The 13,258-nt window shown below is 46.7% G+C and overlaps 1 protein-coding gene across 3 annotated transcripts in view; it reads left to right on the forward strand.

Moving 5' to 3' along the window:
• CENPC (centromere protein C) overlaps positions 1 to 4,970 on the forward strand; it is a 40,646-nt gene extending 35,676 nt beyond the window's left edge. For all 3 annotated transcript variants that reach the window (XM_014943124.1, XM_014943127.1, XM_014943125.1), the window contains one exon: positions 4,727 to 4,970. The gene's annotated coding sequence lies outside the window, so the exon portion shown is untranslated. The remainder of the gene's footprint in view (positions 1 to 4,726) is intronic.
• Positions 4,971 to 13,258: the final 8,288 nt, after the last annotated feature.

The following is a 13,258-nucleotide window of genomic DNA, read 5'->3' on the forward strand; positions in this document are numbered from 1 at the left end:
TCACCTCCTGAGTCCTACTCCCCACGCTGTTCCTGATACAGGCCAGGATGCTGGTGGCCTTCTTGGCCACCTGGGCACACTGCTGGCTCCTGTTCAGCCCACAGGCCACCAACACCCCCAGGTCCTTTTCTGCCAGGCAGCTCCAGCCACTCTGCCCCCAGCCTGGAGCGCTGCAGGGGGTTGGTGGGACCCAAGGGCAGGACCTGGCACTTGGCTTTGTTGAACCTCATCCCGTTGGCCTTGGCCCATCCATCCAGCCTGTCCAGGTCCCTCTGTAGAGCCTTTCTACCTTCCAACAGGTCCACACTCCCACCCAACTTGGCGTCATCTGCAAATTTACTGAGGGTGCACTCGATCCCCTTGGCCAGCTCATGGATATAGATATTAGAAAGGACCAGTCCCAGTACCCAGCCCTGTGGGACACCACTCGTGACCAGCCACCAACTGGATTTGACTCCATTCCCCACCACTCTCTGGGCCCGGCCTCCAGCCAGATTTTTACCCAGTGAAGAGTCCTCCCATCCGAGCCATGGGCAGCCAGTTTCTGCAGGAGCATACTGTGGTGTCAAAGGCCTTACAAAAGTCCAGGTAAATAACATCCACAAAATATCACAAATTTACAGTTAAGCCTAGGAAGGAAGAATGATTAAGTAGCCAGTTAAGAAAAAGTGCTGGAGGGAGGGATCAACGTTAGGGGGAAAGTATGAGACTCCCAGTATTGGCCCGTGAAGGACAATTAATTGGCAATTGCAGAGGCCTTTTTGCATCCAGCAAATGTCCTCTGACTTTTATTGTGGCTGATTTTCTTCATGCTAGTGGAAGTTGAGGCACTAAGCTTTACTGTGCACTCTTAAGGTAATTCATTGGTAAAGCACAGGAATAAATTGGAACACAGCTCCTAGGCTGGAACAGCTTTTTTGCTAGTGAAAAGTGTTTTAAAGAAAAAGTAACTCTAAAATGTTTATTTGCCCCTTTATTTTGTGGCGTACCAAGTCCATCTTAGTATCCCATTTAACCTTTCAAACAAATGGTTTGGGTGAATTATGAGAAATCAGCATAACTTCATTGTGTTCGGTTGCTAACCCCATTGGAGTTCGCAGAAATCATTACCTTGTCATGAAGTAGCTTCTGTTGCATCCTGCGCTGCTGCTGCGTGATGTACTTGTGTTTCTTGATGGAAAAAAGAGGGGGTGGAACGATAATAGTGATATTCCTTTTCCTGAAAATAATGTAGCTCCTTCTGAAGGACTTTTTGAGCTTGCAGGGCTCATCTCTGGTGAGATGCTGAGGGTTGCAAATGAGGTGTCTGTCCCCCTTCTCCTGCACCCCTCCTCACCCATTTCCATGGAACTGTGATGCTGAAGAAGTACAAAACCTGTCTTAACTGGACACATGCAGGGGCAAAGAATTTGCTTTTTTTTGGTGTGCTTATCTGGAACTTGAATTATTTCAGAAATTAGGAAGAAGAGGTCTTCTTATGTATTTAAAAAAAAAAAAAGTTGTTTGAAATTTCCTTGTCTTACAAAAAAAAGTTGTTTGAAATTTCCTTGTCTTCATGAAATTCTGTGCATACCACTAATGTGATGTAGGGTGTCCTGCTATGCAGTTGGCAGTTGTTTCCTTGAAGTATCTGTTTTTTTTCCCTTTTTTCCCCTCCCCCTTGGAGCGGGCGGTGGGATTCACCTGCTGCTGTTCCAGCTCAGCTGCTCTCTCAGGTTTCAATCTGCTCCATCGTTTTTTATCTTGCTGCCTAAACTTAATTTCTTGCCTTTTTTGGAGGCGTTTCCCTTACTAAAGGTTTTTTTTCTGTCTTTGGTGCTGTTTGCAAGGACCCTGTCATTTTTCTAACTCGGTTCCAGGTATTTGAATTATTTCAGAGGTGGTTTTATGCCTGAAGGTTCCTTTGATACCTCTCCTTCAAGCCGTGTACGGGGCCTGACAAAGCTCCTCATTTTCTCACTCGGGGAAGCGATGCAAAGCTTCCTGTGGTCTCCATTCTTCCAAAGGCTTTTGTCTGGTTTTAATCCCCGGAAGGTGGGTTTAGGATGTCGCTGGCGAGGCGTTTGTTATCATCATCATCATCATCATCATCTTCCATTTTCCAGGCTACAGAAGCAGAACCGAGACCGCTTCAGGCCCAGGGGATTGCCCTGGAGCCTCGTCCATCTGTTGAGGCTGGCTCTTCAGCGCTGAAGGGATCCATCCCAACGCCATTCTGCCCTGGCCAGACTCATCCCAGAGTGTTGTGGTTTTCCCTCCTCTTGTAGCACTAATTCAGCGTGCCGGTGACTTCCTTTACCTTGGCACAATCTTGCCGTGGTCCTGCCATCACTCAGGCACCACGCCGTGCCCTGATTTTGTGTTGGCAGGCTTAAACCCAGGCCTTCCACCTGCTCTGACATCTTCATTCCTCTCTTGCCAGCGGGAATGCCGTTTGGCACCAGCTGGTTTTGGCACAGAGGTCTAGAGCCGTGGCAGCGCGTGCCCGTTGCTGCAGATGAGGGTGTGGAGGCATACACCCTCTCATACCACATTGCTGCCTGGTTTTTCGGGTAAATGCCAGCAGAAAATAATCTTCCTGGGTTTTGATGCCTCCTGGTTTGAAGGAAAACCGAACCAACTTTCCGTTCAGTAATTTTACATCTCAGCCAGGCCTCTTCTAACTCCCTGAAATTTTCTCGGTGGAGAAAACTGCTCGTTCTCAGAGCGATCAGACCAAGGTCTGTGCTCCGTGCCAAGGGGTGGTGAGCACAGAGGCCCTTATACTGATTGCTGGAACAACCAAGGTCAGACAATTTTGGTATTTGCCCCCTTAGAGGGTCAGAAATGGAAAAGCGTAGAGGGGTTCCCCCTGTGGGGAGGAGGGGACAGGAGAGGTGACCCAAACCTGACCAACAGGGTGTTCCATCCCATCTGCCCCATGCTCAGTGTAAAAGCTGAGGGATCAAAGGGTCAGCTCCCTTTCTTCTATGGCTGACGCCCAAAGAGGACTCTGTTCATCTGCCTTTGATCCCCATCCGTGTGTTCCTGACTCCAGAGCTGGAACCCAGTTCCCATCCGTCGCTGAGTCCAGTCTGGGACTTCCCTAGTGCCTGTCGGTGATGGGACTGTCATCCTGGGAGCTTGATAGGGTTTGGTATATATTATATCTATTTCATTATTTTCTTCTTTTTGATTCTAATATTAAACTTCTTCATTGAAGTAGTTTAGTTCATTCTAAACTTCTACATCTCCTTATCTCTTCCCCTCCTCTCTTTTGGCGGGGGGGGAAAGGGCCATCTGTCAGTCTGGTTTTGGTAAATTTGGCTGAAACGACGACATAATGTTTCTGCAGTGTCTAAGGAGGACCCTGGACTGAATAAGCTGGAAGAGCTCACCTTCATAAATCTATCTTATAGACAGAGCTGACCAAGCTCATTTGACATATCCTTCCATGTGGAACAGTTCTCTCCACACAGTTCAGAGCCTGCCATCTCTGTTCTACCCTTCTTACTGCCCATGGGTGGGAGGCTGTATTTGCAAAGTCCATTGGGGTGCTCGTGGAGAGGTCAAGAGGTACAGAAAGGATCAGGAGACAAAAGCTCCTGTGTGAGGAAAGAGAGCTTAGCTGAGTCCAGGGCTACCAGCTCTAAGTAGTGCTGCTTGAGCAGGAGGGTTGGGCCAGATGTCTTCCAGAGGTCCCTTCCAACCCTAGCCATTCCGTAAAACTGGAGGCTCCCGTGCTCCAGAAGCTGCTCCTCTGTAAATTTAGCCCATGCTGGCGTTGGGAGGAGCCTGGTGCCCTACACCTCAAGTGGAGGGCTTGTTCTGTGTCACACAGTGGTCCATCAGTGGGCCAACTGGAAGAGCGTGGGGTGTGCCAGAGTGCTTGGCCACCGGGGAACCGCCACCAGTTCCCCTTTCTCTATAGGAACAGATGAAACGTGCCTTCCAAGTTGTGTGACAACTGTCCCCTTCTGGTCTTTGCTTTGAGTTGTGTCCCTCTAAGGAAGACACATACCTGGGTTTGATGACAAGTCCGACGATCAGTTTTGGGGTATTAGCTAACTATTTTCTTCATCTATCCCCCAAAACATTTTAGTATAGGATATTTAGGTCGTGGATTATCTTCACTTGCAAGTCTTAGAGCGGTCTTTGTTTTCTATGTTGGCTTCTTCCATGGAACTCTTCTTCTGGAGTAACAGTCTTCACCTCTCACTCCACGTGGTGAGTTGAATCAGACATTACTCTCTTGAGTTGGCAACAGTTTTAATTCTTGGGCTTTTCCCTCCTATCGCCAGCTTTGTGTGGCCTTTGGGACTGCAAATCATAGATTGTGGACCGTTTGTCTAAACGTGAGCTAAAGTGAGTTAAAATATGAGATTTTTATTAAAATAGGATGAAACTCACACGGACTGACTTCTGAGGCCTCTTGGTCCTGCACAAAACACACCGGTTTATATTCGAGATGGCGTAAGGAAACGCGTGCAGGACAAGTGTCAGTGTCACAACCAGGTGTGGCTTTGACAACTCCAAACTTTGCACGGAGGAACACGTTTGTTAGAGATCACTGATAGCTAAATTAAATTAGGCTAATGTGCTCTTTTGAGCATAATTGAAACGATACGACTATTTTGATTGATTTGCCTTTAACTGTCTAGTAACCCCCTCCTATTATGGCACAATCAGAGAGGCCTTCTAAAAACTGTGTTAATTTGAACTATTTTCTATTCTTTTTATAATTTAGACCAGAAGCAAGAAGCACGTTGCTGGGAGACCTCTTCCCCATGGCTTTGCCTGCAAACTGAAGATCCATCTAATGCAAAGGAGTTGTAAAGAATACTGTACCTACCACCCAACTGGAAGCACACCCTGGTCTTGTGGCCTGTTGTTCCTTTGATCTTAAAAGATCGTTCCCTAGTGTAAATTGTAAATATGTGGTTTGTAACAAATTATCTTGTCTTTTGTATCAATAAATATTAAATAATGCAGATCAGTTTTTATTTCTTGGATTTCTAAATCACTTAGGAATTAATTTTCCAGTAGTTGATGCAGTTTTGAAGTGCAGGTAATTGCGTGTGTTTGACTTGTAAATATTTATAAATAATGTGAGTTACCTTGAGTGGCTTCAAGGATGTCACCAACAGTGCAATCTTTCAGCTGTTCTCTTGGAGATGTTGAAACTCCTAAGGGGAGTTTGAAAGAAAAATATTTTTCATAGAATAGCATAATAGAATTGCCTAGGTTGGAGGGGACCTTTCAGATCATCTAGTTGAACCATCAACCCAACTCTGACAAAAACCATCTCCAAACCATGGCTCTAGGTACTATGTCAACCCGTATTTTGAACACCTCCAGGGATGGTGCCTCAACCACTTTCCTGGGCAGCCCATTCCAAGGCTTCATAACCCTTTCCATGTCAATATTTTTCCTAATATCCAACCTGAACCTCCCCTGATGCAACTTGAGGCCGTTTCCTCTTGTCCCATGGCCTGGGACTTGGGAGAAGAGACCGCCCCCCCCTGGTTACACCCTCCTTTCAGGGAGTTGGAGAGAGCCAGAAGGTCTCCCCTCAGCCTCCTTTTCTCCAGGCTGAACACCCCCAGCTCCCTCAGCCTCTCCTCACCAGACTTGTTCTCCAGACCCCTCACCAGCTCCGTTGCCCTTCTCTGGACCCGCTCCAGCCCCTCGATGTCTTTTTTGTGGTGAGGGGCCTAAAACTGGACACAGCCCTCGAGGTGGGGCCTCACCAGTGTCCCATACAGGGCGACCATCGCCTCCTGAGTCCTACTCCCCACGCTGTTCCTGACACAGGCCAGGATGCTGGTGGCCTTCTTGGCCACCTGGGCACACTGCTGGCTCCTGTTCAGCCCACAGGCCACCAACACCCCCAGGGCCTTTTCTGCCAGGCAGCTCCAGCCACTCTGCCCCCAGCCTGGAGCGCTGCAGGGGGTTGGTGGGACCCAAGGGCAGGACCCGGAACTTGGCCTTGTTCAATCTCAGATGCCAACACAGATTAGCTTTAAAAACCCAATGTTCCTAGTTGACAATGGCTTTGGTTTTGGTTCGAATCCATGCTGTTCTTGTCATAATTGTGTGAAACTCCAGGTTGAAATGTTGCAGAATTCCTTTGTTTTTCAGGTAAAGTGTAAACGGAGCTCCGTTCTCCAGCGGTGTCATGATCATTTGGTGCTCTTCAGATTTGGTATGTGATGACTTACACTCTCCTCTGCATTCTCCATAAAATGTTCAAGGTGTTCCCATGTAGCTGGAGATGGTGCTCCCCGAGAGTTACCTATTACAGCAGGTCTCGCGTAGTCATCGGAGTGAAATAAAATGAAAGCACCTCCCATCCCTTCGGGAAAATATGGTCCATTAGTTTTTCATTTGCCAGGAGCATCAGTTTTTAATATTCTTCCCTTTCCCTTTGTCTCCTGGGAATATCAATCTGCATAGATCTATTATTAATTCCACAGCAATGAGCTCATTTGCTCAACAATCTTTACTGTGGGTGGTAGAAGCAGGTCTCCCTAGGAAAGATGTAAAATCCAAATGGGCTCAAGTATCCTGTGTGTAGCACTGGGTGGTTGGTGCTGTGTTTCTTTTTGGTGGTGGTGGTGGTTGGTTGGTTGTTGGTTGGTTTTTTTTTTAAAGTATCTTTGACTCATCTGAACTCACTGTTTTTGTTAGAAGCCACGTGTTGTGGGGTTGTCCAGCATTTAAAACTTGGGAGTCTGGATGAGAATTAAAGCAATTTTGGGACCAAACCAATTTTTGGAGGTGAGAGGATGAGGAAAAAAACCTTCTCCCAAACACCAGCGTACTGTGCTGTGAATGATAGTGTGTTAAGGTATTTAAATGTTGCAGAGAAAGGAATGAGAGGGGTTTTCCATTCCTGGAAGGTTCTGCTGGAAGCTCCATTTATAACATTTGTTCCCATCAACCCTGCTCAAGTATTTTGGCTGTGAGAGCCCTGCTGAGGTGTGGGCTTTTGACCTGCAGTTCTTGTGGTTCTTGAAGGCCTGTCTCAATCCCAGGGAATATTTACCATTAACTGAACCAGAGGAAAATCCAGCCCTAACACTCTGCCAATTAGACTCAGTCATAGCTCCACAAAAGGAGGGCAGTTCCCGTAAAATCCATACAGTGACCCAATATTAGAGTCACAGAATGATATGGGGTTGGAAGGGACCACTGAAGATCATCTAGTCCAACCCCCTGCCAAAGCAGGTTCACCCAGAGCAGGTCCCACAGGGACATGTCCAGGTGGGTTTGGGATGTCTCCAGAGAAGGAGACTCCACCACCTCCCTGGGCAGCCTCTGCCAGGGCTCTGCCACCCCCACAGGAAAGAAGTTCCTCCTCATGTTTAGGTGGAACTTCCTATGTTCAAGTTTGTGCCCATTTCCTCTTGTCCTGTCCCTGGGCACCACTGAAAAGAGAGCAGCCCCATCCTCTTGACACCCTCCCTTGAAGTATTTCTAAGCATTGATCAGATCCCCCCTCAGCCTTCTCTTCTCCAGACTAAAAAGACCCAAGTCCCTCAGCCTCTCCTCATAAGAGAGATGCTCCCTCATCATCTTTGTAGCCCCATTAACTTTCAGGAAGCAAGGAGCTTCTTTCTCTTCCATCTTTGTACTGTTTGTTTTTTTTGGGGGGATGGGGTGGTGTTTTTCCAGTTCCTCCAGTGATTATAGCCGTACAGTTCCCAGTTTGTCCCGTCACTGGAAGGTCTAAAACATTTCAGGAGTTGTAAGGAGTGATAAAGGGAAAGGGGCATAAGCCATAGGGACACAACAGAACCCGAGGCTGAATTTCTCTTGCCTGTAAAAGATTTCAACTTAATTTTTATTTTTTTATCTTAGTGGCTAAAAAAGCAAAGTACTGGTCTTAAAAACTATCCCAGTTGGCTGGCTTTCTTCACTGCACAGCAGGAGGAGGCAGGTTATCCAGGTGGTTATTAAAAGTCACATTTATTCCACACGTTTGGCAGTTGAGGGCTGGTTTTACCAGGCGAGTCTTGCATTTTTTCAGTATCTTGAGTTAAAAGAATCCTCCTCTCCTGTCAGAAGCAACTTGGTCACGCTGGGATGTGGTCTGATGGTGCACAGCTCTAACTGCTTTCTCATGGGATTCAGATACTCCTAAAATAAGACTCTTCATTCCTCTGCAGATAAGCAGTTTAACTTGTTTGTAAAGGATCGTGTGATATTTTTAATTTTTTTCTGTTTAGAACTGGGTATAATCCATACACATGCTTAACTGGAGTTATCAAACCGGTGCCAAATATTTTGCAGCCTAAGGAATTAAGACTCTGAAGTGGAGTTCATGATGTTGGGCAAAGAAAGCCAAAGGACAAGGTGTGGAAAGCTCTCCCTGCTGCCCCTCAAGCTTTCCTGTGCCACAATAACCTTGTCTTTCCAGCTCAGGCTGATCGTATTTAATCTTGTTTTCTTTTTTCTTTTTTTCCTCATGAAGGAAATAAGCATAATATAACTAATCTGTAGGATTTACGGATGGGAGTTCAGCCAGCCCTGAGGATTTGTGGGCCTGAAGCCCTGTGCTGGATGATTTTACATTTATGGCATGAAAAATCAGGCTGCTTTGGGTTACTTGGCTAAATGTTGCAGGAAAATAAAAGGCACTTGGAGCAGCCCTGAGCCAAGGGAGCTCCAGTAGAAGGTAAACCAGTAGTTACTGCCTAGAGTTCCCCCCGCTGCTGGTTGTATTTCCCTCTCCCATTCACACACACTCACACACACAGGGTGGGTGGTGTGAACACTTCTGAATTGGCCAAAATTACTGGTGTGCTGGTTTTTTGGCTGTTGGTGTCTCTTCCCTTCCCTCCTTGGAGGTAAACAGGGAACGCAAGCAATTCGACCAGAACAAATAAGTCAGAAGATTGCACTTGGCTTTCAAAAATACTGTTTTGTTGGGTTTTTTTTTCAGATTAGTTAGGTGGCTCACATCATCTCACTCTGAATGAATGAATGCATGCTGTGTTGCTTTGGCATGGGTTTTTTTTTGCGTGTGTTTGCCTTTTTTTTGGCAGTTCAGCCTCCAAAGAAGCTTCTAGTGGCATGCCCCTCCACCCTAGGCTAGCATAGAGGCTGGCAAAGTGAACACAGGAGCACAAAACCCAGCCAAAATAGACTGAAAATATATTTTGAGTATGTTTTTTTTCCCAGGTTTGAGAGTGCTTCTTGCTCTTCCCCCTTTTCCTATGTACTGAGGCTCCTGAGTGCCAACCCTCTGCAGAGGATGGAAGCCACACATTCCCTTGGCCTGCTCGGTGCTGAGGACGGTGCTGCCCTGAAGGATGGTGTTCCTGTTGGTGCTTTCTATTGATTTTTTTTTTTATTTTTTTTATTTTTAATTAATTGAGGAGTGTTGTCATCTTGTTTATATCCATGGAAACTGCAGCCATGGGTTTGAAGTCCCTGAATTTATAGCTAGGCTGAACTGCTGGCACAATCACTGCCTGCTCTCTACAGGTGTGTTTGCACTTTGAGAGCCTGAGTTTACAGAAGATAGTAAATGGACTCCTTATTTTAGGAAAAATTTTTTCACTGAAAGGGTTCTCAGCCATTGGAATGGGCTGCCCAGGGAGGTGGTTGAGGCCCCATCCCTGGAGGTGTTCAAAAGACGGGTTGATGTAGTGCTGGGAGGTCTGGTTTAGTGATGGTGTTGCTTTTTGTTTGTTGTGTGGGTGTCTATTTTTGTCAGTCAGGTTGACAGTTGGACAAGATGATCTTTAAGGTCCCTTCCAACCTAGAAGATTCTGTGATTCTACTTTATAGCCAAACTGCTGTGGTCTGAGGGATACAAGGGTTAAAATTCAGTGGGTCGCATACAACCGCTTGGAGCTTCTAGCCCAAATATCAGCAAACTTAGTGCCTCTACAGGTGAAATTTGATTTCTTTTATGGCAAACAGTTCAGAGGCACACCTGAATGGGAATATATGTAGGAAAGAACGAATATTTAAGGTAGTGTCTTCCCTGAGTGATAGCCATACCAACACTGTGTGTGTAGCTAATGCAGAATAGTTGTCCTTTTGAGTCGCACGCCTTGCGTTCCTCCACCAGCTGTGTGTTCAAACTCTGTGGGGAGTGGTATATTTTCCTCCGTGCTCTGTGAGTGAAATTTTGTGTTCACAAGACATAGCTTCTGTTTTCCACTAGAGGCCAATAAAGTGTAGGAAAAGGCTGCTGCAAGGCTTTCAGCAGAAAGCCTCATCTTCCCCCCCCCTCCCCTTCCAGACCTGTTGCTCAACAGTTGCATTTCCATCTTGGTGATTATTTCTTCTTTTAGAAATGGTTCTCCCTCTAATGAAGTGGAATTCAATTGCTTAGTCTTCCTTCCAGGGTTTTGTTTCCAAAACCTTCAAGAAGTTAAAGAGTTGTCCTCTTGATTTGCTCGTAGGCATTCCTTCCACGTTTTCAATTCCTAGCTGCTAGCTCTGTAGCAGCCTCCATGGAATAAAGGGGACATCAAAAAGGTGATGGAAACTGAGAGGGTAAAACCAGTGCTTTGGTCTTTTAAGGGTTTCAGGAAATGGTATACCTTTAGCTACTATGTTTTACTGGAGATATTCCTAAATTTCAATTTCAGCTGAGGGGCAGGTCCTGTCCACACTCTTGTCATCGGTCTGCAGAGTGCCTTTGCCTCCTGACTCCTTGGGACACAGCTCAGTCCTGGGTACCAGCACTGCTCTAATCTTTAGTATCCTCTGGGCATGTTGAGTTTGGAGAAGAGGAGGCTGAGGGGAGACCTCCTTGCCCTCTACAACTATTGCTCTGGGCATGCTGAGTTTGGAGAAGAGGAGGCTGAGGGGAGACCTCCTTGCCCTCTACAACTCCCTGAGAGGAGGGTGTAGAGAGGTGGGGGGTGGCCTCTTCTCCCAAGGGAATCATGCCAGGAGCAGAGGAAATGGTCTGAAGTTGGGGCAGGGGAGGTTTAGATGAGATGTGAGGAAGAATGACTTTGCTGAGAGGGTGGTCAGGCCCTGGAAGGGCCTGCCCAGGGAGGTGGTGGAGTCACCATCCCTGGAGGGATTGAAGAACCGTGTAGAGGTGGCACTTCAGAGCATGCTCTAGTGCCCGAGATTGTTGGGTTATGTCTGTTAGTGGTTTTTTGGGTTTTTTTGTTTGTTTTTTTTCTAGCACCCGAGATTGTTGGGTTGTGTCTGTTAGTGGTTTTTTGGTTTTGTTTTTGGTTTTTTTCATGGTTGGACTCGATGATCTCAAAGGTCCCTTCCAACCATGAAGATTTGGTGATTCTGTGATGCACAGTTATTAGTGGGGTCAGGACAGCAAACGTCCTGCAAGATGAGGATGATGGTGCCAGCTCAGTGTCACAGACAGGAGAACCCATCTGGGACAACGCTTGTTGACTGTGGAACTACCCCGTGTTTTCTGGCTCAACTCAGCGAGGAATAACTCTGCCTAGGTGTTGGGTAAAGCCAGTAATGTGTTACAGCAAGGTGAAGGCACCGCTCGGTGCGTTGGCTTGAGAAAGATCATTTAGGGTTTTGTTGCTGCCCAACAAGGGTCTGGTGTGAGCAGCACATATAGATAAGCTCTCCCTGTTCCCACACGGCTGGGCCTGGTTATAGCACCGTGCTCTTGCTGCGTCCCCTAAACCTGCAAGATTTCACAGAATCATGGAATGGGTTGGGTTGGAAAGGTCCAAACAAGGACCTGTGGCTGCCCCATCCCTGGAGGGGTTCAAGCTGGATGGGGCTTGGAGCAACCCATGCTCTTGCTACGTACCCTAAATCTGCAAGATTTCACAGAATCATGGAATGGGTTGGGTTGGAAAGGTCCAAACAAGGACTAGAGAAGCTGTGGCTGCCCCATCCCTGGAGGGGTTCAAGGCCAGGCTGGATGGGGCTTGGAGCAACCTGGTGTGGTGGGAGGTGTCCCTGCCCAGGGCAGGGGGGTTGGAACTCAATGACCTTTAAGGTCCCTTCCAACTCTAACCAATCTGTGATCCTATGATTATTTACCCCTCGGTGTCACAAACACTCATAGGGTAAATATAAGGTCTTTTTCATTTCATAAAATGAAATTTCATTTCATAAAATGAAAAAGAAGTAGGAAGTGAGACTGGCCTTAAAAGATTCTGCAGGTATTTTTGCAAAATGAGCAATTTTGTGTATTACTGGTCACACAGGCTGTTTCATTTCCCTTGCTCTCCTGCTGTGCATCTTCTCATTCTCTCATAGGTGGATATCAAATAAAGTGTGGGTGGGAATCGGCGTTAATGTTAAACGCCCGGTACTTGTTCTGATCCTCTGTGTGTGAGCTCAGGTATGCCTGGGAGATTAGGACCTCATGGTACAAGGTGCTGTGCAAACGAAAAGAAGGAACTCCTATAAACCAAGCCAATGGTAATAATTCTTCATTTTTTTCCTGGCAGAATGGTGTTAGGGAGTGACTTTCTTGCTGTAACTCGAGCAGCGAGATGCGGGCGTGTAGTCTGTGATGTGAGCCCCCGGTTCCTTGGTGGCATCTCAAGGCAAGCACACCTTCCTGCTGAGCTTTGCCGTGTCAGAAATCCTCAAATGAGAAGTGGGACCTGGAGCCTTTTCCCAGCTTTTAACCCCAAGGCGATATTCCGCTTGGCAAGTGACCTGCTGTAAGATTTGGCCAGTTGGAAACTGGGAATTTGGGAAGAGCTTGGAGGGTGGCAGAGCCCTGGGGTTGGGGCAGGTGCCACAAGCCCAAGAGATGCTGAGCAGAGGCTCTCACACCACTTGTGTGTGAGCAAATGGAGGATCTTTTAAATATACTAGTAGTATACTTTATATATATATAGAGAGAGAGAGAGCAGTGTATGTATATATAGTATATAAAATATATATAGTAGTGTGTATATATATTTATATATTGGCTGGAGAACGTGTGAGCAAATGGAGGATATTTTAAATTTAGTAGTAGTAGTATACTTTAGAGATATATATATAGTAGTGTATATATATATAGTATATATAATATATATAGTAGCGTGTATATATATTTATATATTGGCTGGAGAGCTGCCTGGCAGAAAAGGACCTGGGGGTGTTGGTGGCCTGTGGGCTGAACAGGAGCCAGCAGTGTGCCCAGGTGGCCAAGAAGGCCACCAGCATCCTGGCCTGTGTCAGGAACAGCGTGGGGAGTAGGACTTTGGAGGTGATGGTACCCCTGGACTGGGCACTGGGGAGGCCTCACCTCGAGGGCTGTGTCCAGTTTTGGGCCCCTTCCCATAAAAAAAGACATTGAGGGGCTGGAGCGGGG

This window comes from Calidris pugnax, unplaced genomic scaffold, assembly GCF_001431845.1.
Source record: "Calidris pugnax isolate Ruff unplaced genomic scaffold, ASM143184v1 scaffold16, whole genome shotgun sequence".
NCBI classification, from domain to species: domain Eukaryota; kingdom Metazoa; phylum Chordata; class Aves; order Charadriiformes; family Scolopacidae; genus Calidris; species Calidris pugnax.